Source organism: Chionomys nivalis, chromosome 24, assembly GCF_950005125.1.
Source record: "Chionomys nivalis chromosome 24, mChiNiv1.1, whole genome shotgun sequence".
Taxonomy (NCBI): Eukaryota; Metazoa; Chordata; class Mammalia; order Rodentia; family Cricetidae; genus Chionomys; species Chionomys nivalis.
In genome coordinates, this window is record NC_080109.1 from 33,934,319 (window position 1) to 33,960,894 (window position 26,576).

A 26,576-nucleotide genomic window follows, 5' to 3' on the forward strand; every position below is an offset into this window, starting at 1 on the left:
ATGAACTCACTGCAGGAAAAATTCTTGATTCCCCTCTCAAAGAGTTGAGGAGATGCTGGAGGGAGACGAATCCAAACCAAGGCACAGCAGTCACGAAGGGTGTGCCACATTCCTAGCGCTTCTGTACCTTAGCTAAGAGATGCTCTCTGGGAAAGAAGCCAGCTCAATTTATTTCCATGACTAGGCAGCAGTGAGGACGGATAAGGACACTATTTGATGTCCCTCTTCTGAAGACATGGCATTCTTAAAGATTGCAACTGAAGAGGCAATAGTCTCAGGCTTACAATCATGACAGTCAGTCAGAACCCCTTGCCATCTCCCAGAGCTAGCTTGCTGGCAGGATGGAAGTTCACAGGGAACACACTTAATTCCACCCCTCTGGTCTCTGGACTCTAACAATGGGAAGTTGGACCTCCTACATGGAAAAGAATGTCTCCTTACAAAAACAACAGCACAAAAGCCAAGCAAGTAACAAAGACTTAGTTCCCAGAGAACAATCATCAGAGTTTGTAAATATCATCCAAGGATGATTTAACAGAGGGCTTGTCCATGGAATTAATTGCTGTAAAAAGCAAGGCAGCTTTCAAAAGGAATTGCTGGAAACCAGATTCCCAGAAGGGACTGTGGCCTCCTAGCGAGCTCTTTGCAGCTTCACACTGAAGTCTCCGCAGTGCTTAGGAGAGCTCGTGGCCTGGAAACCTGTGTTTTAACCTGGCTTATTTCCTGTCTAGCCTCTGACTTGCGCTACAAGAAAGTGGCTTGCTAGTCATCAAACATGTTTCCAGTCTTGGGTGCCTGCCTCAGTTCCTACTCCATAGCACCGGGTGGTTGCTTGGGTTACTGGAGATCTTAAGGCTCAAGCCTGAACTTTGGCGCCTCAACAAGTTAGATGTGGACACCAGTCCCTTCCATCCAGTTTAAAGATACAAAGCAAAGAGGTGCAGTGATCCCAAAGTCTGTCATCAGGGGAACTGACCTGAGGCTTTAGGTTTAAACAGAGGTCAGGAGCTGTGAATAGATGAGCAGTTTTGGTCAAAGTGTGACATCATGACCGTCTGGGCCTCAGTTTCTCCTGTGACAGGGTCTGTGTGATATTTCTTGTTGGAAGACACACTCTCCTTCTGATTGGCTTCACTTTTCCTTCTCCCAGGGTCAGGTGGGGGAAATCTGGGTTTGCTGGGGACCCTTGGTTCAATGGTGTGAGGACCTGGCGGTGGCAAGGGAATGATTCGCGGGTTTTCTCACTGAATTCCTCTCAGCAAGGAAAGCTACAGTAGAACGTATACAGTCTACCTGAAACTACTGAGGAAGTAAGAAGGGGAGGGCTTACCTGGGAAATGCAAGTAAGGGAAGGGAGGGAGGGAAGGAGTGGGGGGGGTAAGGAAAGAGTTATTACTGAGGCGTATTGACTTCCAGCTTATTGAATTCACTTAAAAGGAATATGAAGGGACTTGAGAGATAGTTCAGTGGTTTGGAACACTGGTTTTTCTTGTATAGGATCCAGGTTCAGTTCCCAGCACCCACACGGTGGCTCACAAACATTGTAATGCCAGGCCTTGGGATCCAATGCCCTCATCTGCTTCTTTGGGCATTACACACACAGTACTCAGACAGACACACAGGCAAACACTCATACACATAAAAGGAAAATAAATACATATTTTTAGAAAAAGAATACTGAGAAGAAAGAATGATAATAAAATGTGGAAATCATCTTAGAGATAAAAACGAAAATGATTTATCTCAAAGGACTCTTCTGTGCATACAAGTTGAAGGGGAGGGAAGAGTTACTCCCGCAAATGAGATAGATTAGCACGCCTCCACTGAGGCCTCATTTGCTCCCAGAGTCTATCATCTTCAGAGAAAGAGGCAAGAGATCGTCTCCTGATACAATTGTTCCAGGATAATGCTCTTGACAACATAATGCAGCAGATTTGTGAAACATGTCACGGCGCTCATTGCCGACAGAGCCTCCCGGGGCCTCCCATCTTTTCCTTGAATGCACTACTCACAAATGATAGGGGAGGACACCTGTGTGCACACCCCAGCAATCCCTGTTTGCCAGCAGACTGCACCGGCTGCAGCAACTGCTCTTGGGTGCCTCCAATCCATTCCATCGTCGATGACGAGAGAGTCACACAGTTAAGGCTCTCGCTGTTTATAAGATGAAAATGGTCAGGCAGGTGTGTGTGTGTGTGTGTGTGTGGTGTGGTGTGTGCCATTTGTGTATGGGTGCCTACAGAATCCAGAAGAGTCAGGGAACCTTCAGTGACAGGTGCTGTGAGCTGCCTGCCACAGGAGCTGGGAACCAAACCCAGGTTCTCAAGTCATCTCTCCAGACCCTTAAATTTCGTATCTAGAAATTTTGTATAATTTCCTATTGGGTTCTTTTATTACCTGTGTTAGCAAAGGAAGTATACATACATAGATATGCATATATGCATGCATTAAATCTAATTAGATGTTAACTAATAGAATTAATTTAATTATAGTCTAATTAAAGGTTAATCATTAGTTGAACATGAACTACAAGCAGGATTTAAATTTGGAATCATTCCAAATGATCTTTTGTCATCTAAACAAGACATGCCAAAAGGTCCCTGCACAGGAAAAGTCTGAAGTCACATGATGGGTTCAATTAAAATGAACTTTGTCCCCAAATCTTTTGCGTAATTGATGTATAATACAAAGTATTGAATAGTGACTCACCATTAGTGAAAATACAATCCTTGAAGGAATGCCACAAGGAATGCATTGAAAACTATTCTAATTTAAGGCAGATATAGTAAAACTTTCTGGTACATGACTGAACTTTTTAAATAACTGATCCCAATGGCCTTTAATGATGAACCTGAATTACAGAAAGCTGCACAACGCATGGGAATGACAAAGAGGACCCAGCATGGGGGAGAGTGACCTTGTAGACAGGTGTCATTTTTGTCTTCCCAGGAAGCTGACTGTTGTGTTTGCTCCCGGCCCATGGGTGATAGCTTTATGTTCTGTGGTCCATTGATCTGGTTTACTTCTAGCTAACATGCTCATTTAACATTTTTATTTAAAACAGACTTAGGATGCCAAGTTCAAGTGTCCTTAAAACATGTTTTAAACTTTTGTTCATTTCCTCCTGTTTAAAAGTTTTCTAGATTATTTTTGGTTTTGTGTGAAAGTCTTAATTTTAATTTTTAAAGACTTATTGATTTTATTTTGTGTGTGTGGGGGGTGTTTATTTGCCTGTCTGTCTGTGTACCACATGTGTGCAGTGCCTGTAGCAACCAGAAACACACCAGACATCCAGCCTTCTGGAACTGGAGTTCCATGTGCTTGTGAGCCACCACGTGGGTTCTGGGAATGGAATCCAGGCAAAAAGTACTCAATCATTTCACTACTTTCCCAGCTCCATAGGCCTAATTCTTAACTCTTTGCATTGTAATTAGACAGTGTTAGAGAATTCTAAGGTTTTCTTACAGGAACATTGGGGCAGCATATTTCCTTGGCTCTCTATACAAGTCAACTAGAGCAAGACTTTCGTTGAAGTTCTATTTCTGTTGTGATTTATGCCATTTTGCACAGGTTTTGTTTCTGGCTAAGTCTTTGTGTTTTTTTAAGTGTGTGTATGTGTGTGTGTGTGTTTGTGTGTGTGTGTGTTTTGCCTGCACATGTACAGGCTGGAATGAGTCTGAGATGCCAGAGAAAGCATTCCTGTGGCAATCAATGGGCGATGATGCTGGTGCAAAGCCTAGATTCCTGAGGTGGATCTGAACTCACATCTGCCTGCACACGCATGTCCGTGGGCAGCTGTGCCTCCAAGAGAGTGAGCAGAGGTTTGGGTGCACAGTGGCTGCACCCTAATCTAATGCTATTTCAGCCAGCAATTACTACTCCACAGTTACAGGCCTGTTTCTCTTGTTCCCGTAGGCACTGGCCCTGTTGCTGCCACTAAAGATAGCTTTAACTAAATCTCTATTGTGCTATTTATAAATAAGACTTGAGATTCAAAGACTGGGGTGAAAACCTAATAGAGAGGTTGGTGCATTGATGGAGGTGGGTCATCTTTCTATCTGTTGTTTCATTGGTTAAGTAATAAAGAAACTGCCTTGGCCCCTTTAATAGGACAGAAAATTAGGTAGGCGGAGTAGACAGAACAGAATGCTGGGAGAAAGAAGCCGAGTCAGGGAGTCGCCATGATTCTCCCATTCCAGACAGACGCAGGTTAAGATCTTCCCTGGTAAGCCAGCTCATGGTGCTACACAGAATATTAGAAATGGGTTAGATCAATATGTAAGAGCTAGCCAATAAGTGGCTGGAACTAATGGGCCAGGCAGTGTTCAAAAGAATACAGTTTCCATGTAATTATTTCAGGGCATAAGTAAGCCATGTGGGCAGCCGGGTGCCGGGGACACAGGCCCGCCGCTCATATTACAACAGTGCATGGCTGCAAATTGCAAGTAGTAACTAGCTAACCTCCCATTCTTGCTGGCATCTCCCAAAGAGAGCATCTCCCTGCTCTGCCAGACAATAAAAAAAGCCATTCCACTCAAAACCCCTCCCTACTCCTTCCGGTGCATCTCTCTATCTCTCCCAGATGCCCTCTAATGCCCTAGGATTACTTTCTTTCAACTAGTTGCTAACTCAGCCTCCTGACCCAAGGTTAATTTTATTTAATTAATGTAAATGCAAACTTGGGGTTCACAGTGTAATCGAATGTCCCCCAACAGGGAAATCTGATATACACTTTCCTTTCCTGTACATCTGAAGAGTTTCTTTCTCCCCTACGCTGAGTTATTTCTTCCTTTCTCCACATTTCTCTGCAATGCCTTCCGTTCTCTGAGTTAAGAATCCCATTCTTAACAAAGGCTCTTTCTCCTCTCACTAAAGTTCAGGGAACCTTCAGCATGGCTCTAGTTATTCCTACCATACCCATCTCACATTCTCTTTTTAATATTTTCCATGTTGCTGCCTGTGTGGCCAGTACACATATGTGCATGTGTGCACACAGGCACACACATGGCATAGACAAGTCACTGCATTACCCATTCTGAGACTCCACCACCAGGAGAGTGTGTCATGGAAAAGAGCTCCAAAAGGGGTGCCTGCAGGAGCAGGAGTGGTACCCAAGGATGCTGAGTGGCTTTCCAGATGGCCAGGCTAGCACTGGCTGCTGTGTGACTAGAAGAGGGTGGCTGGCCCCTCCAGTCTCACCGTGATGCTAAGTTTCCCCCAGTGTTTCCACTATATGGTTGAGTTTTCTGGCTATTTGATACGGAGGAAAATCTTTGGGCAAGTTTTGTGGCTTACCTCAGGCCTGGGGAGAGTCAGGTGACTTCCAGTTTGACTACTATTACTCTGTAAGGAAATCAGACTTCGGATCCAGGAACATTTACATAAAAGTCTAATTGCCCATAAGCTCAGCTCCTTGGAGAAAGCATGTCTCTTCAGAACCTGTTTCCTCACTATGGGACAGGAATGGAAGCTGTTGGGGATGCCAGGATGCTTGGTGCACTGTCTGTGTAGTGTGCCAAAGATTAAGGGTAGTTATGATCCTTTGAATATATCAAATATGGTTTCTGACCCCTAAGGGTCCTGCTGGTGCTGAACTCCCACTGAGGCATATTAAGAGGATGAAACCAGCTGTGTTCAAAGGTCGTGGAGCCTGAGGTCCTTAGGAGCAGATAAGGTCATCAGCGCCACCCCATAGAGCGGTCCTGGAGGCTAAGAAGGAAGTCAGTTACCAAAGCGATCTCTCATGGCTGTACTTCCTGAACAGAAATCCAAAACAAATCTTTTTTTCACCAAAGCCTATCTGGTCTGCATAACTGTTGTAAGCAACAAAGACGAGGCAAATCCCATAGCCCCATCTCAGTGTGCAGATTGTGTAACTACAGTTCTCTCACAAAAAGCAAGTGTGAGCCAATGAGCACGGCGAAACATTTGACAGTCCCTAGCCCCTCCCCTTAAGCGAGTCAGTTTGTATATTTATTAATCTATTCATTTAGTGGGGACGGGGACGGTGCATGCCGCTGTTCCCCATGTGGAAGCCAGAGGACAGCAAGCAGGAAGCTGCTCTCCCTTTTCCTCCATGCGGGTCCCAGGGTTCCAGCTCCAGGTCACCGGGTTTGTGGGGTGCCCCTGCCCCCTGAGCCACCCGCTGAACTTTGCTTGTCTTGCTGTCACACTGCAAAGACTGTGCTGTGTCACCCCTGGCTGAGGCCGTATCTCTCTTAGACTTACATAATGCATCCACTTTCGAAAATAACAACTCCAGGTCCCCAGCATCAGGATGGCCAGGGGAAGGGTGTCCAAACCTTATTAAGCAGAAAAGGTCATTTCGTGGGAGCTTCCCTCTTCCTGCTCCTGAGCCTGAAGCTGCAGACCCCAGACACCCAACCAGGCATCAGTTCTTACCCAAGGTGGAATTTTCTCCAGGTCCTACAGGTCCCATGCACTTAAATCACTCTCAAGCATGAACTACTGCTTCCAGAGTCAAGGGTCAAGGGTTAAAGGTCAGCTTTCACTCCTTGTTTTCCAGCTCCTCACCTCTTACACTCTTTCCCTGGAGCTGAAACCAGTTGTGTCTCAGGGGAAGAGATTAAGGGGTCAACAGAAAGGAATTTAAATGTTCTGTCTGCTTCCAGTTCAGGAAAGGCAGGAAGGGCTTTGGAAGAACTAGAGAGTCCACTTACCTCAACATAAAATGTTGCTTTATTTCAAACAAAATAGGCACCGGCGTGTTTGAAAATGGGTGCCAGGTTAGCAGCTTTGCTATGAGAAGGAGGCGGTAGCTGCAGTTCGGATTAGTGCTTCAGCTGAGTCACGAGCAGCTCTTTTCTTTTTCCTGTGAGTCTGTCATTTTGCTCAAACCACATTTATCAGAAGAGTCATGGCCAGACTTCTGAGAATCTGTGTTCTAATCTCAACCCTGACCTTATGCGGTGACTCCTCCAGGCCCCGGACCTACAGGTGACTCCTCCAGGCCTGTGACTTCCGCAATGACTCCTTTTGGCCCACAAGCTCATCTCCTGTCACTGAAGAAGCCACAGTAAAGAACTTTCCAGGACCTGCTCTGTGCTTCTGCCTTTCAACTTTTGTTCAGCTTTTTCTTCAGCCATGGATCCTGTATGCTATGCACTCAGGAGCTGCATGGGTCCCGGGAGCGGTGACAGTAGGCAGCCAACATTCTCTTTTCTCCCTAGCAAGCCTCCTTGCCAGGCAAAATCTAATTTCTGTCTATGTATGAGGTGCCATTGCCTTTGCTGAAATTGGGAAGTTACTAAGTGTCTTGGTTTTGAAGGGAGAAGGGGCTTCCTTGGCTTACAATTCCAGGCCACAGTCCATCACTGTGAGCTAATCTATTTTTATAATCATGTAAATCGAAACATGAAGTTCATTAAAGAATAAAGAAAACAAAAAATATTCTGAAATTGAAAAAAATATATATGGATCATGGTTTGCAGAATAAACTTTCACTTTATGAAGTATTGACTGAGGCCATGTGAGGTCATGTGTGCGTGGGAAGATCAGGCTGGGTCACATCTTGGTTAGGCTCGGGACTACGGAGCCATCATTGTGGTGACAACACACAGGAACAAGAGCCACCTCACCTACAAGGACCAGAGCACCAGCATGGCACTGGGGCTGTTCTTATCTATTTTCAGTCCCGGGGTGACCTCCCTGGGCTTAGATTTATGTATATTGGGAACACTGGGTGTCTACAGCTAAGTGAACTATACTTCTTCCTGATTACATGTAGGCCCTCAGGTGATCTTGGGGGCGCATTGCCTAATGAAATCTAATAGTCCTGACTGCAGCATTCGGCACAAGCCTGGTTTAGCAGATTGATTGTGAGTCAGTCTACTCAATATTTACCAAGCATCATGAATTCTTGACTCTGGGATATATAAATAAAACAGTCTTCCATCTAACAGTGAAAACCAGTTTGCTAATTCTTACCAAAGGAAGAACCAAGATGGTGTGGCGAACAGAAGAAAGACTTAGCCTTCTGGTTCCTACAATCAAGCTATCATATCTGTGATAACATGGAGAATTGCACAGTTCCAAAGACTTTGAAAACTATTCCTGTTTTTGCAGTCTTTTTAATTTATTTTTGTTTTATCTTCTAAGTGTCTTGCTTGCACATATGTGAGTACTCCACTCATGTGCCTGCTTCCCAGTGGAAGACAAAAGAGAGAATCAAATACCATAGACTTGCAGCTTCATATCACTGCTGACAGCAATCAAGTCAGTGCTGGGTTCTGAACTGAGGTTCTCTGTTAGAGCCGCAAATGCTCTAACCATTGAGCCACCTCGCCAGCATCCTAGAATAAGTCTTATTATGGAAGAAGGGAGTACTGCCTTATTGACCAACAGCCTTGTTCATTTTTAAGAAATTAGAAACTCCAATTTAGCATAAGCCATGCCTAATTTCAAGACACCGTCATAAAGACGAGTAATTTTCACTCGTCAATAAATTTTACTAAAGTTAAGGAGGAAAGTAAAACTTGGAACATACTATAATCCAAATCTGCACAAATAACATCTTCTCATCCTCAGGCTTTGGTGTACATAGTAAGAACCTCTGAAGCAGCACGCTGCCCTCAGCTTGGTAGGAAGACCTTGGTAGATACAGGCGGAGGATGGAAAGAACTGGGGAATAAATCAAGCAAACGGCTGTGAGCTCAGCTCAGAACAAAGAGTAGGAAGCAGAGGTGAGCTGAGCAAGGAACAAACCAAGGGTCATGATGTCATGGGAGCAGGCCACAGCCCATTCCTCCATCAGAAAATGGAGAGAATGTAAATGTAAATATTTACCATAAACTTGAGATATCAAAGGAAGAGAAGCAATCACAGCATAATACAAATCAAATCTTCCGAGCTGGTAACAGATTTCCAAGCCCAAAACAAACCCACACCACACTCACACTCAGGCTGACACTGCGCAAAATTTCGTGTGCAAAATGAGGCTTTTAAATACTTGCCAAAGAGAGATCAAATCATCAGGGCAAATTTTATTTAATAATAGCTTTCTTCTGGCTTCAGTTATATTAAATTTAAAAGATTTTTTTTAATACAATGCCCTGTGTGTCTTGCTCTGGCTGTAGCCTATTTTGGCTTAAATTCTACAATGAATAATGAAGGTTGGGAGTGTGAAATAACCCAAGTACCTCTGATTTCCAGTAGGAATGTCTCTCTCTGTTACTGATTGGACATAGAGTGTGGCAACAGACCCTCTCGATCTTCCCACAGCTTCTTATTAATATATGCACTAAATACTGGATTCTTCCCTATAGATAAAGAAACACAGGGCCAGAGAGATGCCTCAGCGGTTAAGAATGCTGCTCTTGAAAGGACCCCAGTTCAGTTCTCAGCACCCATATTGAGTGGCACCAGTCACCTGAAGTGCCAGCTCCAAGAGATCTGATACCCTCTTCTGGCCTCTATGGTCACCTGAATGTACATGCCACACATACACACACACACACACACACACACACACACACACACAATCGTCATCACAACCACCACCACCACCACCACCACCACCACCACCATCATCATCAATAGATATTTTAAACACACACACACAATTGGCTTTGAATGAAGCTTCAGGTTTAAAATAGTTACAGATCCCCGGCCCGTTCATTGCTCTACAACAGTCAGAATGACATGGAGACTGATAGCCTGCTAGAGGTGACAGCAGACACTCAGGGTCTATTTGGTTGGTGTGCATTCACGGAATCTTTTTCCACTTTGTTTTTTGCCAGTATCCATTCTTATCAGGGAAAACACGTTTTTGAAAAATGATGCAACATTTCAACTACGTGGAAGAATAGCATGAAAGATGCTGTGGTGACTATCCTTAGCAACAATAGACTGTATCCTTGGAAAGTTGCTAAGAGCATGGTTCTTAAAAGTTCATAAATGTTTCGCAGTGTTGTGAAAACATTCTGATACATACAATCATTATTTAAGTGTATATATATAAACATGTTCACATATGTCAAAGCAACGTTCTCCTCCCAGTTTTTACCTTTCTTCCTGAGGCAGTGATTGAGAGCATCTTGTTAGTGGAAGACCGCTTGTTCATTTCTGGCCTCCCCTGTTCCCGAAATAACCACACAGAATCTATATTATTTGCAATAGTGTTGGGCCAATAGCTTAAGCATATTGCTAGCTAGGTCTTATATCTTTGGTTAACCCATTTCTATTATTTCATATTTTACCACGAGGGTTGTGGCCTATCGTCAAGGTTCTGGCTGGTGGTTTGTGCCTTTTTCCTCTGTCGACTCCATGGCTTCTCACTGTCTCCACCTTTTTTTTCCCAGCATTCAGTTCAGTTTTCCCGCCTAGCTCCACTCTGCCAAGCCATTGGCCGAAAGCAGCTTCTTTATTCATTAGCCAATAAAAGCAACACACATACAGAAGGACTTCCCACACCAGCATCCTACTGATTCTTGTCATTTCTTGGGCAGAACCTGGTAAGATCTAGTCATATGACATGTTTGTTTAATGAATGGTTTACTGCAGAGGCAGCCTCAGCAAGGTTTATAATTTCTATTAGGTCATATATTTCAACAATCACTTTTTGTCATGACATTTCTATGAAATTGTAACCCCATACAATATTTTTAGAATTATTGTTAAATTTTTAATTGTGAATGTGTATATACATATATGTATATGCGTGTATGTATCTATGTATATATAATATGTGTGTGTGTGTTTCTGTGTATGTGTGTATAGCCTCATGCACAAGAAGCCATATGTGCAGAGGTCAGAGAACAACTATAGGAAGTGGGTTCTACCTTGTTGAGGCAGGGTGGCTTTTGCTTGCATAGCTGACCATCAAACCCCAGGCCCTCTGGCCCACAAGCTTCCTATCAACTCTCCTGTCTTTTTTCCATTACACTGCAGGGAAGCTAGAATTACAGATGTAATTCTGTAATGAATCTGCCTTTTTATTTTTAAAACACAAATGTTGGAGATCAAATTCAGGTTTCTAGGCTTGCTTTTAGAATTTTTAGAACTCGAATTTATTCCTTCAGCATGACTTTGGATGGCCTGTATACTTTTGTAAACCATGGTGATTTTACATGTTTGGATATTATGTATGTGAATGTATATGCACACATATGTAAATTTCATTATTGTTGCTATTAGTTTTGAGACAAGGCCTTGCTATGTAGACCTGGTAGACATAGAGCTTTCTGTAGACCAGTTTGATCCAACACCCCTGGTAATTGTTCCGCCTTTCATTTCTGAATAACAGTACATTTGAATTCCTAAGTGTACTTTTTCACTGATGACACAGGTTGTGGAGTTGGTCATCTTAATGGGGGTGTGATTTCTTCTATTAAGACAGTAAGATTAGCATAATGGAAATAATATAATTTTTCAAATACTCAGTGATATTAACATTCGTCATCTGAATAACCACCACCATTACAGCATTAATGCTTTTACACAGAAGGAGTTCTTTACGATCATTTTGGCAAATGGGCCACAAGACTCATGTTTCAGCATACTGCTTCTGATCCATGTAATTTTTTTATTGTTCTCATTAGAACTCAATTTGTTGTGTTTATTTAGCTGTTCTATTACCAGAAGAAACAAAAACATGAAATCAAACAGAATGTAACAAAATTAACCACAAACAATAGGCTTGGTATGGAATTTGAAATTTTAACTCTTGCTTTCTCTTAAGTACAGCAAGCACCGAGGGCCGTAGAGAACCAGAGTGGAGAATCTTAGAGATGTTTATACTTTGCTGATAGATTGTCACTGCTGAAATGCTTTGTCAGCACTTAATTTTATAGCATCATTTTTGCTCTGTTATTCTCAGGAGAGTTTGTTTGCTACTTGTGTTTTTGAGGTCTCCCTCATCCCTGGTTTGCCTCCAGCATCCCACCTAGCTAAGGATGGCCTTGGACATCTGATCCTCCTGCCTCCATCTTCCGAGGGTTCAGATTACAGGTAGTGGGCACCATGTTCAGCAATTTACCTTTTACAGAATAATTACCTTCTACCATCACGTACCAGCATTTTGTTTAACATCAAATTCACTTGCACAGTGGCCATATAGGACACAGGGGTTTTGAGAGTGAACACAGAGTGAACTCTGGTGGTGGGAAAACTGGTCAGACAGCTGGGGGCTTCACAGCCTGGAGACTTCAGTATCCCACAGAGGCGAAAATCTTTTAATCAGCTCAACAGAACTCAGAGTTTCTATGTTGGTGCCCAAATCATTTGAAATTAATATGACTCAGCTGAGTGGTCAGAAATGAGCAGTGTTATCTCTAATTAGTGATTAGCAATGTTTTCGTTTGCAGCTACAAGAACAGGCTTCTCATGAGGTCACATGATGTGTACAATGACTATCAAGTAAAGCACATCCTGGTCATGTTAGATGCACGAGGATTCTATGCTGAAATCTATAACGGAAATGGCATCTCCACTCAGGCTTAAACACTCAGCTTGTAAATATCGTATCCATAATTAATGATAATCACTAGTTGGATATCTTTAAAGGTGATCTCAATTTTGAAAAAGTAAAACCAAGAGCTTTCTTTCATATATGAGGCAAAAAGTACCAGAAACGTATGTGTATACATAAATACATCTGTATGAATGTCCCAGTAAAATCAAGAAGTTAAAATTCTGACTTGGAATTCTTTTCCCACAAAATGTGTAGTTTTCAAAGTTTCTAAAACCGATAACCATACTTTATTGTTCTGTCTCGTCTATGGTCACATGGATCTAAACTGACCCGACTGACATCTGCTGGTGTGAATTGTTCTCCAGTCCCTCCAGAGGAGTCGTGAAAATCCTGTGAAGTTACTTGGTGCTAAAGGGCAAGTAAGGCGTCTCAGAGGAAATCAGCCCAGCTACTGGGTCCATAAAATGTACTTGACAAGAAAAATGATGGTGTACCAAATAAAGCTACTTTTCAATGATGCTCCAAAAGTTAGGAAAAAATTATATCTGGGGCTTATATATTTGGATAGGATTTAAGCTATCTGCATTAATAAAGTGTTTCTGCTCTCCTCCACCAAAATGGTTTTAGTGCGCACAATATTAATTCTACATCTATCACCAAGTTATTGTTCTGTTTATGTCTTTTATGAGAAATATTTATAAGAAGAAATATTGGACATCTGTTTTAAAGAGGTGCCCTGCACTTTCCTCAACGTTATAATTTCAGAGGGATTTGAAATTAGTGCAGATTACTTGCTTTCTAAGATACGTATGTTTAAGTCATAATGCAGAGCCATTTGGAAGATCCTGCCACAGAGTTTCGCAAGACTCAGCAAGGAAACAGTTCAGCTTGAAGAAATTAATAGAACCTTCCAACAGAGTGGCAGCTGGGACCGTATCACAGCATGTCGCAGGGCAGCACACCCATCAGCACGATGCTCACACACATGGGATGACAGTGTCCATCTTCTGCTAATCACGACCTCAGCAGCAAGCTCAGTTCTCATGTTCCCAAAGAAGAACTCACCCGGGCACGGGCAGAGGGGGCAAACAATCTGGGGTTTACTTTGCCAAGTCAGACGGTCACTGCCATCTCCAAATCTGAGGGCGGACCAACCCATGCTGCAAAGACCTGCCTCTAACATCTGGATTTTAGTCCTGGCCAACTCTTCCTCCTGTCCTTGATCACCCTAGGGTAATCTGGGATAGACAAAGGTTTCCCTGGAGACCAACTGTGGTGGTTTGAAAGAAAATGGTCCCCAAAGGGAGTGGCACTATTAGGAGGTGTGGCCTTATTGGAGCAGGTGTGCTCTTGTGGGAGGAAGTATGTCACTGAGGAGGTGGGCTTTGAGGGCTCCTATATTCTTAAGCCATGCCCAGTAAGACTGTTTTCTGTTGCCTGCAAGTCAAGATATAGGAATCACAGCTCCGCCTCCAGCACCATGTCTGCCTGTACACCACCATGTCACCATTAGCGTGATGATAATGGCCTAAACCTCAGGACTGTAAGCAACCCACCCCGATTAAACGTCTTCCTTTGAAAGAGTTGCTGTGATCATGATGTCTCTTCACAGCAACAGAAACCTTACCCACAATTAAGTCTGTTTTATTAAATGCAAAACATATGATGGTATAACTGCTCATGAAGTTAAAAACACTTGATAGGTAAAAGGGCAATGGCGCCCTGTGTATGTTTCTTGGGTGGGTTTTGTGGCAGCCAGTCTGAGCCTGTGGAGACCAGAGGCCTTTGTGGTGTTCTCAGAGCCTGCCATTCCTCTTGTCTGGTTGGCTTGGCTATCATACAGGCAGCTGCAAGCTCTCTTACAGACCTTCCTTGGGGTTCCCAAGCTCCATATTTGATTCCTAACATTCACTTAACCCTAGTACTTACTTGCTTTCACAATTACAGTATACATGGCATGTGTTTATAAATTATTAACGTAATGTTTATTTTCATAAATACACATGCACGTGTAAAACCCACAACATACGATGGCTTCCCTTTCAAATCTCTTTCTTCACATTTCTCTAGCACATTTTCTTGAACAAGCTTTCCCATTTCTCCAGCATGACAGTTACAGTACATACAATCACCAAACATTTTCATCTCTGCTCTTTCTTTTTGATTCCACAGGCATTTCTTCCTTACATGGTTATTCTCAACTCCTTCTGTAAATTCAAATGTCACTATATATGCATACAAGCACACACACACACACACACATATAAAATTCTTTTTCTGGTGGAGTGTGTTGCTTGCATCTCTCAGCCCTGTGTAGAAACCTTCAGAACATTTTAGGGTCTGTGCCCCACATGTACATCCTGTGTCCTGTGCCCATAGAAGGCAGAAGAGTCCTGTGTCCTGTGCCCATAGAAGGCAGAAGAGTCCTGTGTCCTGTGCCCACAGAAGGCAGAAGAATCCTGTGCCCTGTGCCCATAGAAGGCAAAAGGATCCTGTGTCCTGTGCCCACAGAAGGCAGAAGGACATACAGGGTTTGCTGCTTTGCTTGCTGCTGAGATCAGAGAGCTGAGGAGAAGCAGCCTGGAGGAGGAAGAGTTTGTTCTGGCTTATAGTTCAAGGGGGGCACAGTCATTGTAGTGGAAAAGACCTGGTGGTAGGAGCATGAGGCAGACATCACATCTGCAGTCCAGAAGCAAAAGAAATGGTTGGGGCGCTCAGCTGGCTTTCCCTTCTTTATCCAGGGCCAGACCCCAGGTACTGGGGCAGTTCCTTATGCACTTATGATGGATTCTCCCACTTCGATTCACCTAATCTAGAAACTCCCTTGCAGACGGGACTCTAGAGCTTCTCAGGTGTGTGATCAGCACACGTGCATGCTGTTAGTGCCTCAGTTTCTCATGTAGCCAGGATAGCACTTGACTTTTCATAGATATTTAACCACAAAGGGGTGTCCTGCTCACTAGGACAGCTGCTGACTGCACGCAGCCCTGGTTCGCCGGGTCACTCAGAGCTACCTCCTTCTTGAGTCAGTTCAAGGTTGCTCTTGTGACTGTCAGTTCAGATATTGTGCTACCCCGGGGTTGATATATTTGTTATTTGGGGGATCGGAGCGGAGAAATGCCTAAGCGGGTAAAGATGCTTGCTGCCAAGCCTGACAACCCAAGTTCTAGGCCCAGAGCTAACATGGTAGAAGGGGAGAACCAACTCTTCACACGTTGGCCTTTGACCTTCACCCGCCACTGACACAAACGCACATGCGCAAAACAAATATATAATAAAATAAAAGGGAAGCTTTGTTATTTTAACATTTAGGAGTTAGCATGCAGGTGAGGCAGAGTTCTACAATAATGTGCCAGGTTGTACAAACAGGAGCAGGGTTTGGGCTGCCTTCTCGGCGCTCTCCAACTCTCTCACACATGCCCATCTTTTGGTGAATGATCCAGAAGCTTTGAGAAGCACAGAGAATGCCCGGGTTTCTATAGTTTGGCACAAAATCTAAAGCTCTTTCATCATTCTGACAAAATCAATATTAATTTTTCTTCTAGAGAGTCTAAGCATTTACAATACAGCAGGGTTGATGCTGGCCAGAGACGGGAAGGCGTTTCTAAACTGTGTGCCTCCTGCACACACTCCCAGCGATTGCTACACTTTGTAGGGTTGCTACACTTAAACTCGCTAACCTAATACCAGAAAACTTTTTTTTTTTTAATTTTAAACCTCAGTATTATAGTCCATGTACAAGTAACGGTGATGCTGTCATAAAACAAGAGGGTAAGAGCTCCCATTGAGCAGAGCTTTCGGGGGATGGTCTACCACCTCAAGGACTCATGGAAACTATGGGAAGAGAAATTAAATTGCTTTGTGAAATGTGGTAAGGATTAGAGAAGGAAATTGCTTAAATAATCTAGCCTGTTCAAGGATTTCAGGGAGAGACACTACAATCTGAACTATCCTTCCTGAAGGAAGTGCAAACGAGGCCGCATTTCCATGACAACCGGGTGGGGGGGGCGGTTGTGGTACCCGCTTTCTTGTTTTAGTTCTGTTATGCAGTTCATTTCTATGTGCAGACTGTACCGTGCACGAGCAGGGAAATATCCTGAAACACTCCTCCACATGCCCAGTCTCACTGCCTCTGTCTTACTGGCCAGTGAGTGTGTGTGTGTGTGTGTGTGTGTGTGTGTGTGTGTTGGTGGTAACATCTTACTTTAGGCTGTCCCTTTAGTTCCCGGAGGCACAGTAACTGCCACGGAGCACCGTAACAGCGCCTCCTAGAGGTGATGACCACCTGACCCTGTCAGGGCACGCTGCCAGGCATATTGCAAGGGATCCTTCTGCATTGCAAATTAACCAATTTTGAAAAAAGCCCAACAGAAAAGGGACAACAAGCCAGGGCAAAGTGCACACATCAAAAGACAAATGGTTACCTCGAGGCTTTTAAATTGATCACCAGAAAAGCCTCATCACCACGCATCCTGGAAAGTGACATCATTTTTCACAACCTGTATCAGTTCGTGGGTTCTAAGACTTTCCATGGAGCAAACATCGCAAGAACAGATGCTGAGCTGAGAAGGGAACGGAGTCTAAGCTGTGAGCTGTGTGCCCCTCTGGAAGATCACGAGTGTTCTCTATACCCTGCTCTTTCTAACTCGTGTGAGAGAAGATGAGGAAATTTGATCACAGCTTGAAATTACTTGTCAGAAAAAAAGAAACATCATAAGACCCCAGAAAACTACGTACATTTGATCTCTGCCTTTTCCCCACTCGTGTGCATTAAAAGAATGGGCAAAAGTAGTCTATTTCTTAGAGGTTAGCTTTTCTTTTTCTTTTCATTTTCCTAACTAGTGGGTTTGGCCACGACAAGCAGAATAAGCTTTGTTTCTCATCTGTAGCTTGGCACTAAAGGGCACTTCACATTGAATCAGTAGTAGCTTCTAAGTAACTTTAAAAGACACCCCACTTTTTTAAAGGGAGTGGTCTGGATTGGATAAGAAGTTTGAATAAGCCGGGATTCTCTACTGCGGTTGTAACCATTGCAATATGTTTTTCTTCAAAGGGCTTGTGAGGCATTTAAGATTAAATGTCGTCTAATTAGACGTATTCTAGATGATAACCAGACATCATTATCCTAATTGCATAGATTTATATGAAAGTAATGCCATTGGCTATTTAATTAGCCAGAAAGTTCTCAATTTCTTACAGGCCACTGAAACGCTCTCCTCTAAAGATCTAAATAGCATGACATGTCGGGACTTGCTGGCCCTCTGTAGACACGGACCTTAGTTTAAGTCCTCATTCTGCCACTTAAATTGCAAGTGGCTGCTTAAATTCCTGGGCTAAACTTTCTATAAATGAACAAGTACAATAATGTCAGCTAAAGAGGATCATCACAGAGATAATATATGTTCTTCATGATGTATCATCTGTCGTTGCCTGGACACCAACCCTAGCTACAGATTCACAGATGTTTTCTAAATAAGAGGACTGGATATCTTTTTAAATCAAATAGAAATACATCACTTTCTTTTTCCTTGCTTTCCTCTAGCCCCTCCCACGGCCCCCCACTCTCAGGTGATAGCCTCCTTTACTATTCTTATGTGTATTCCTGTGTATGTATGTATGTTCACAGATATATAAATGCACCCCCCCCAGTCTGTTTTTGCTGTTTGTGTGTATACGACTTCAGGGATGACCACTCTGCACTAGATGACCAGTAAGGGGGCTTAGCTCTGATGGAGGCTAACTCTCCCTTCCAGCAAAGGGGACTGTATTCTTAAAGAACGCTCTCCATTTGTCCATTTAACTCTGAACCTCATGGCATTTAACATAGTGTGCTGGTCAGATCTCTTGTTGTGACAAAAACTCCAGGGATGGGTGGTGGTGGTGGGGGAGACAGCTGAAAGGAGGGAGGGTTTAATTTAGCCACATTTGGGGAGTTGTTCATCAAGGGAATGGAATCCGCTGCTGCATTGCCTCTAGAGTCAGGGTGCAGAGATGAGATTGGAAGGAACTGGAACCCTGTTATAATGCTTTAAGGCCCAGCTCATAGCCCATGTCCCTGGCTGCAAACAAGCCTCTACCACGGCAAGTTCCCACATAGTGCTCTCAGTTGGGTACCAGAGACATTTACATGCAAACCTCAGTACATCACATTTCTGTTTCTTATAGTTTTCTCTTCTTATTCTCCATCTCTCTCCCCTAGTATAATCCATTCAGATATTTTTTTTCCTTGCAGGCTCTATCAAACACAGGGCCATGTGTCAGCGTTTGTAGAGTCCTGGGCATCGGCTGGTGCTGGCTGGAAGTCACAGACAGCAAGTGTCATGGGGCCTTGAGCTCTCACTGACCTGCAGAAGGGTTTGAAGGGCAGGATCCCCAGGGTCCCTTAGTGCTTTGAGAGGGGGATCCCATTAATGGCTTCCCCTCCAGCACATGACTGTGGGCTTGGATCAGGGAATAAGCGTTTTGATATATGAAAACAAAAACCCTGAATTTTCATGTCAACACTGAAGAAGACAGGAAAAGACCAGTTTCCTGTGGTGTGGACAATTTATTGTTCTCCAACCCCAAGAGACACAGAGCTGACAAGGCACTGGCCTCCATGAGAGCAGAGAATTCTCCTGGAGGAGGCATCTCAGTGTCCTTGGTCACCACCGAATGTCTTTTTGCTTGGCTGGAAACCCTACCTCCTCAAACTTGTCTAGGACCTGCTGTGAAATGGGAGCTCCGCTGTGAGTTCCACTGCTTCAAATCCAGCAGTGAAAAGCCAGAGAGACGAGCAGTGTGCCCTGTGCAGTTTGCGTTTCCATAGGGTCCTTTGATAGGTCAGATCAGGGGTCCCTTGGTGTAGGAGGTCCTTCTGTTTATATGTTGCTTTCATTGGTTAATCAATAAAGAAACTGCTTGGCCTGATAGGGCAGAACTTAAGTAGGCGGAGAAGACAGAACTGAATTCTGGGAGGAAGAAAGCAGAGTGAGAGAAAGCCATGGAGCCGCCAGGTAGACATGCTAAATCTTTCCCGGTAAGCCACGACCTCATGGTGATATGGAGATTATTAGAAATGGGTTAAATCAAGATGTAAGAGTTAGCCAATAAGAGGCTAGAGATAATGGGCCAGGCAGTGATTTAATTAATACAATTTCTGTGTGGTTATTTCAAGTGTAAGTTATCCGGGTAACAGGGACAAACAAAGGGACCCTCTCTCCATTTCATAGTCCCTGCTTTAAGAACTGACAGTAATCCCTACGACATTGACAACTGTACTCCTCTTCCACACAGTGGGCACTTTGTGTGTGTTTTCTAGTAATTAGGTCTAGATTCTGTAAAATATAGAAATATTTTACGAAATATATGTAAATCTATCTTATAGTAGATTCCATGTTGCCTTCATCTGTGCCCCCACCTAGCATGAAGTATTAGTCCAAGTTTCCCTGAAGTGGATTCTAAGCTGTTATTCTCTAAAAAGAAGTGGGTCTCCTGAGTGAGGCAGTGGCAGGTGACCCAGAGGTTACCCAAGGGGCAGCCACCTCTTCAGATAGGAAGAGAGAGCCCAGGCAGAAGATCCCCTGGCCTCTGCGGAAGGGGGGAGTGGGCAGAGCTTGTCTCTTAAAGGGGCAGGATACCCAAGTGGCAGGACAAGCCAGCAGCAGATCATACCATAAACCAACAACTTGGAGTCGTTCATTTAGGAGGTGCCAGGAACTCTGGGAAGGAAATGGGAAAGAGATTTAGAAGACAAGAAGTTACGGGCGCACCTACTAAGTGGGCGGTCTACGTGAAGCGTTTGGGGGAAGGAAAACAGAATGACCACCTAAAGTCGGCAGTATTCCATCTGAGGGGGGAAGTGGACATTGATGGGCAGCTACTGACTCACCTTGTGCTGCCATCCTGCAAGCTATCGATCCGGGGAGACTTTCGGAGCAGAGAGCCCCCAAACAAGAGTCAGCAGAACTACTTGCAAGTCTAACTGGTCAGGCGCTTTAAGGGCCTTGTGCAGAGGACAATGGCGGCTGAGTTCTGCCTTCCTCACATCTGCTCCTTTCTGTTGTTAAATTAATCCCTTCCCATGGCTACTTTGATGTGGTGGCCAGTCACACGACAGACCTGGGAGGAAGGCTGAGCAAAGGGGACCCAGTAGAGCAAGCTCTGACTGAAGTCCTGCTAGCTGGCCTGACGTCATCTATGAGGCACTGTCGCATCAGGGTCTTCTTGCTCTCGGGCTTCTGCTCCTCTTCCCATGAGCATCTTTCTTTCTGAGCGGCTTGTCATTAGGAGGCAGCTCCTGCAGGCTGAGGAGTTTTCTGTCCCCCTTGGGGACTCCATTCAGGCTGGACCACGAGACATGGCTTCAGTACGGGAAAAGGATTCCAAGATAGGCCAGTGTAAAGTGGAGTTGGAGTTTCTCAAAAGAGAGTTTAAGGCAAGGGTTAAGAGAAAGAAGCTGGGGGTTGAGGAGGTGGTGGGGGGGAGCTTAGCTGTAAACTTCCCGAGTCTTCACAACTCTAAATCTATGATCCGGTTTCTCTCTACATTTCATTATCTATGGAGTTTAATTTACAAGGCTTATTTATTTATTTATTTATTTTTATTTATTTTTTTTGATAGAGAACACAGGACCTCCAGGTAGCCACGCTCTAAACAGAGCCGGGCTTCAAGCAGAGAGAGAACACAGCAGAAAGTCCCCTGCTACCCAGTCATGGAACACAAACTGACTAATACTAATACTTGAAGCGCTTATTACCCAAGCCCTACTTCCCTCACCCAAAAAGAGAGACTGCACACAGCCTAGCTGGGGATGCTGGCTCCCCTACAGGTCACATACTAACGATGCCGACTTCCCCCGTGGTACACGGCCTTCCCTCAGAAACCTTTACGGTACCCTGGCCCTATGCTGTGTGGCTAAGCTGTTTCAGATCCACACCACACTGCCTGCTGCAACTGCCTCCGCCCTGAGGAAAGATTGGGACCCAGAGCAGCCCCACCTCTGTGTTGGTTACCTTTCCGTTGCCTTGATAAAACACCCCAACAGAAAGCAGGTTACAGAAAAAGGTTTGGCTTTGGTTTATGGTTTCTGAGGGGATGTGCCCATTGTGGTAGGGAAGGCAAGGTTGCAGGAGCACAAGCTTTGAAATCAGGAAACAGAGCAACCGGGTTGTACCCACAAGCAGGGAGCCAAGAAAGAGAACAGGAAGCAGCACCGAGCCATAAACCCTCAAATCCCAGCCCCAGTGATGCACTTCCTCCAGAAAGGTTCCCACTCCTAAAGGTGTTGCATAATCATTCCAAACAGCGCCACCAGCTGGGGACAAGGATTCAAACACACGGACCCATGTAGAACATTTTACATCCAACCACATCTCCCCTCTCCTCCCTGCCTATCTTTCGTTCCCTTTTCTGACTTTTCCTAAAACATCACAGTTTAAAGCTCAAAGAACTTCCTTTTGCAAACAGAGCTTCCTGGTGGACTAGTGAGGGATATTGTGCCCTGTGAGAACAAGGGGTGGGGTGCTGACGCCCAGGACAACACATCACTACGGCCCTGAGTAAGCACAGTTCATTTGTTTAGTCTTTAGCACTGTGACTGAGGTATCTGCAGGGAAATGTGTAAGTCACTTTGTCTTCACAGGTGAGTCTGAAATTCCCTGATACTATCAGCAAGAAAGGCAAAGCCAGATACCTGGAGGAGGGGCTTCTTTTCCTTCTACAGTTCTTTAACTTTCTTCCTCTCTACCCTACCTCTTGTTCTCATCCCATCACAGAGTCATGTGACCAGTGGCTCTGTTCTACTGGATCACTGACATGGGAGCCTTATTTGTGTGTATGTGTGTGTGTGTGTGTGTGTGTGTGTGTGTTTTGGTTTTACAAGACAGGGTTTATCTGTAGCATTGGAGCCTGTCCTGGAACTAGCTCTTATAGACCAGGCTGGCCTCTAACTCACAGAGATCCACCTGCCTCAGCCTCCCCAGTGCTGAGATTAAAGGCCTATGCCACCACCACCAGACTGGGAACCATGTTTTTTGTTTGTTTGTTTTGTTTGTTTTTATAGTACTCCAAGGTTGCCACAGTGTCCTTAGCCTGTACCAAACAATCCATCTATCCAGCCATTCTCACATCTAACAACTAGTCATAGGTGGTCCCCTTGTGAAACCATAGGTACAAGCTCAGGAAGAGTAGCCCCATAAGATGGTGTGGTCACCTCTGCCCTGTGCCCTCCTCATCTGATCAGACTGGATTGACAATGTGTTACTTCTATCCTGTAAATAGATTCTAGAATATATATTTTAGTATGTGTGTGCCATCTTCAAAGTCTGAAGACATGGAGCTGAAGAGCTGACTTGGTGGCTCAGGGGTTAAGAGCACACACTGCGCTGGCAGAGACCAGAGTTCAGTTCCCAGCATCCACATCCAGTGGCTGACTATACCACCTGAAACGTTAGCTCAAGGGGGTCCAGTGCCCGCTTCTGACCCCCCAGACATCTGTACTCACATGCGCAGAGACACCCCTATACACACGGACAGGTCACCTTACAAAGCATTAAAAGGCTCCTGAGCCCTGTGTTTATCACAGTCATGGGGAGCAGGTTTGCAAAGCGCCTTGATTTGTCACCAGGACACTCAGGATTCTTGCTAGTCACCTTTCCCGGGGCCAAGTTTACACAGCTCTCCCAATCCGTAGATCACTGCAGTATGAAAATGATGAAAATCCCTTCCAATGTCACTGTGAGCAATGTCACGTAAGTCACCCTGTGGCACAGCTGCAGATATAGGTCACCTTGTAGAGAAATCCGGCCTTTTCTTCTGAGCATAATGTAATTATTGCTCTCCATTGTAGAGCAGAGATAACCTTGGCCCAGTAGCCATGGCAGCAAAATAAGCAGAACAATGCAATGACAGCTGCTCCTATGGTGAGGATAAGGAAGCTCCTAACTGCCCCTAGGAGGAGGGAGAAGGCCAGAGGACCATCACCTGGGCTTCTGGTCCATACTCCCTCCACTCGATTCTGTAGAGACTGGGCCAGTGCGGCTCTAACAACAGCCTCCTCGCATTGCATCCACATCCCATATTGTAACAGTACCGTGGATGGCTCTACGTTGTGTTGGGATCACAGGCAGGCATCATGGCCTTGATCATTATAGAGTTAACGTCCCCCCACCCGCCTTCCACCTTCATTACCAGTCCGGGAAGCTTCTAATGTTTGCTGGCTGTAGAAATTTTAGCAATGCACTTCAGTTTTCATAGAGCATACACATTTCTTTTTTAAGTAGGAAGAGCCTGAATATGATCCCTACTCAGGGAGAGATGGAGTGGGGAGATGGGGCGGGGAGATGGAGTTTGAGACGCAGGAGGGGGGGGGGAGATGATTATCTGAGGTACCTTCCCCACAGGAGGCGTCTTCATAGTCTCCGGACTCGGGTACTCTCCCGCCCGAGCGGGCCTCTCCTCCGAGTGCAGGACACAGATCAAGCATTCCCCCAACCCAGCCATTCTCATGCCAGGTTGAAAATGGCAGGACGTCTGTATCGGCCTGTTTAGCAATGTGGCCTCCCGGGACTGAAAACCAACACAAAGCACAGCAGACGACGCAAGCAGAAACTGCGGTGGTACTTGCCGCAACCTGATTCTGGGCTTTGTTCAGCCCGCTAGATGCACGGATACAGTCTGAGGAGAGGCAGGTCTACGGTGCTTACATGCAGAACAGCTGGCCTTCGTTGTTCTGCTCTAAGTTGGTCCTTGACCAACTGGGCCTGTGGTTTCTTTTTCTTACTGCATTATTAGCACATAATGAGACAAAACCAACCCCACCCATCTTGAAATCTCATTGTAATGATATGATCCCATGTTAGAAAAATGAATGACCGACTTATGTTCCATACCTGTGTCCAACCACAGACACATTTGCTGTCTTCTACTTCAGTTTCATCAAAGTGAGAACCAGTCGTTACTGGTAGTGGTGGATATAGTCAAGGTCTCTCACTCCTATCCTGAGCTCTTAAGGTCCAAATGAGGAGCAGAAGGAGGGAGAATGTGAGCAAGGAAATCAGGACCACGAGGCGTGCACCCACCCACTGTGACAGTGGAACTGATCTATTGGGAGCTCTCCAAGGCCAGCTGGACTGGGACCGAATAAGCATGGGTTGAACCTGGACTCTCTGAACATGGCGGACAATGAAGGCTGATGAGAAGCCAAGGACAATGGCACTAGGTTTCGATCCTAATACATGAACTGGCTTTGTGGGAGCGTAGCCTGTTTGGATGCTCACCTTCCTGGACATAGATAGAAGTGGGAGGACCTTGGTCTTCCTGTAGGGCAGGGAATTTGGACTGCTCTTCAGTATCGAGAGGGAGGGGGAATGGTGTGGGGGGAGGAGAAGAGGAGTGGGGATAGGGGGAGGGGAGCGGGGGGAGGGGGCAATATTTGGGAGGAGGGGGAGGGAAATGGGAAACGGGGAGCAGTTGGAAATTTTAATTAAAAAAGAATAAAAAAAATGATTCTAGACAGATAAAAAAAAAAGAAATGGAATGGGTACTTTGGTTTTGACTAGGATGATGGTCGGGAACTCTTTCTTACAGCATTGCCTACAGTTGTCACGGCTCTCGTTGTGATTACCAGATATGCTAGCTAAAACACACAGACAAACAATTCCATATTGTTATCTCATCCATAAAGAAAATCTGGAATCAGCAGACGCTTAGCTTTGGCCATTGTCTCGGAGCCACTTTCTTAGCTGCTGCTGGCTTTTCCTGTATGTTCACTTCCTCTTTTTGCTGTCTGAGAGCTTACGTGTCTCCAGGTGTCGTGCAGAGACTGCTAAGAAAATGCAAACTACATCTGTCTTAAGTGAACCCCTGCTCTTTTTCTGAACATGTGTACATGCGTATGAACTGTGTCCATGCATGTGTGTGAGCTGTATGTGTGTGCACATGTGTGTGTTTACTGCTGGTACATATATAGAAGCCCATGGTTTTCTTTAAGAATTTTATTATATGACTTTCCACCTTCTTGACTGGTCAGGGTCTCATTTGAAGCCAGCGACCCTTGGTTTTGATAGTCTAGCTAGCCAGCTTGCCCTGGGGTTTCCCGCATCCATATTTAGAGTCTGGAATGATGGGGTGCCTGGTGTATAAGTGGATCCTAGGAGACTGGATTTGGAGTCCCACATTTGCCTGGCAAGCACTTTGTCTTCTGAGCCACCTCGACATCCTGAATCTTTGTTTTGATAATGAAAACAAAACTACAAACCTCCTTAAAATATTCCTTAGTTTGGTTTCCATTTCTTCGGTGTTGGAATTACATCATCTGCTTGTGCAGAAGTCAATGCCAAGGCCTTCTAAGGACAGACCTCCTGAAGGGCCTCTTATTTCTGCATAGGCTAAAAGCAGAGGCACCCACTGTGCTTCTTCCCAAGCATTTTTGCATAACAAAACTCATGAAGATAAACACAGTTTTTCAAAAACAAACAAGTAAATCAATAGTTTCTTGCCGTAGAGCAAAGTGCAGTTTTATTCATACTTATGAGAGGCAGAGATGACATTTCAGAAGAAAGGACTGATCTACCATCCGACATGAGAGACAGACCCAGCTTCAGTGTTGAGGTTCTGTAAACCTTACTCTGTGCCTCGTTATGGGAGAGGAAGGCTTACAGAACAGAAGCAGGGTAGCTGTTAGTATGGCCTCTGCCAGTATGGTGTGCCCTGGGCTGGTCTCATGCCTGCCTCGGCAGTCATTCACCTTCAGTAGAAATCTATGGAACTGTGGCTACTGAAGTATTGGGTAGGAAGAAAGGGAAAGCCTTAAAGGACCCCTCAGGTCACATTGCGGAGAGTGGAGATTCATATCACTCCTCTAAGGGAAATTCAACACAATCAACAACATGGTCCAACATGCCTCTGTATTGTTGCTGTTGAGACCTTGTCCTAAAGATATCACTGTTGATATGGTTTCTTCATTTTCCTCCATTCGAATCTCTGTTACTACTCAGTTGCTAACAGCAAACAATTAGAAATGATACCAGATCCTCAATAACAGAAGACATTAATTAAACAATGCATTTATTAGTAACAGACCAACCCTGTCCCATCAGATCACCATCTTTTGGACAAGCCCAGCCAAAACCAGAAAGGACTGCCAGGAAGCTTCCCTTTAGTGCCA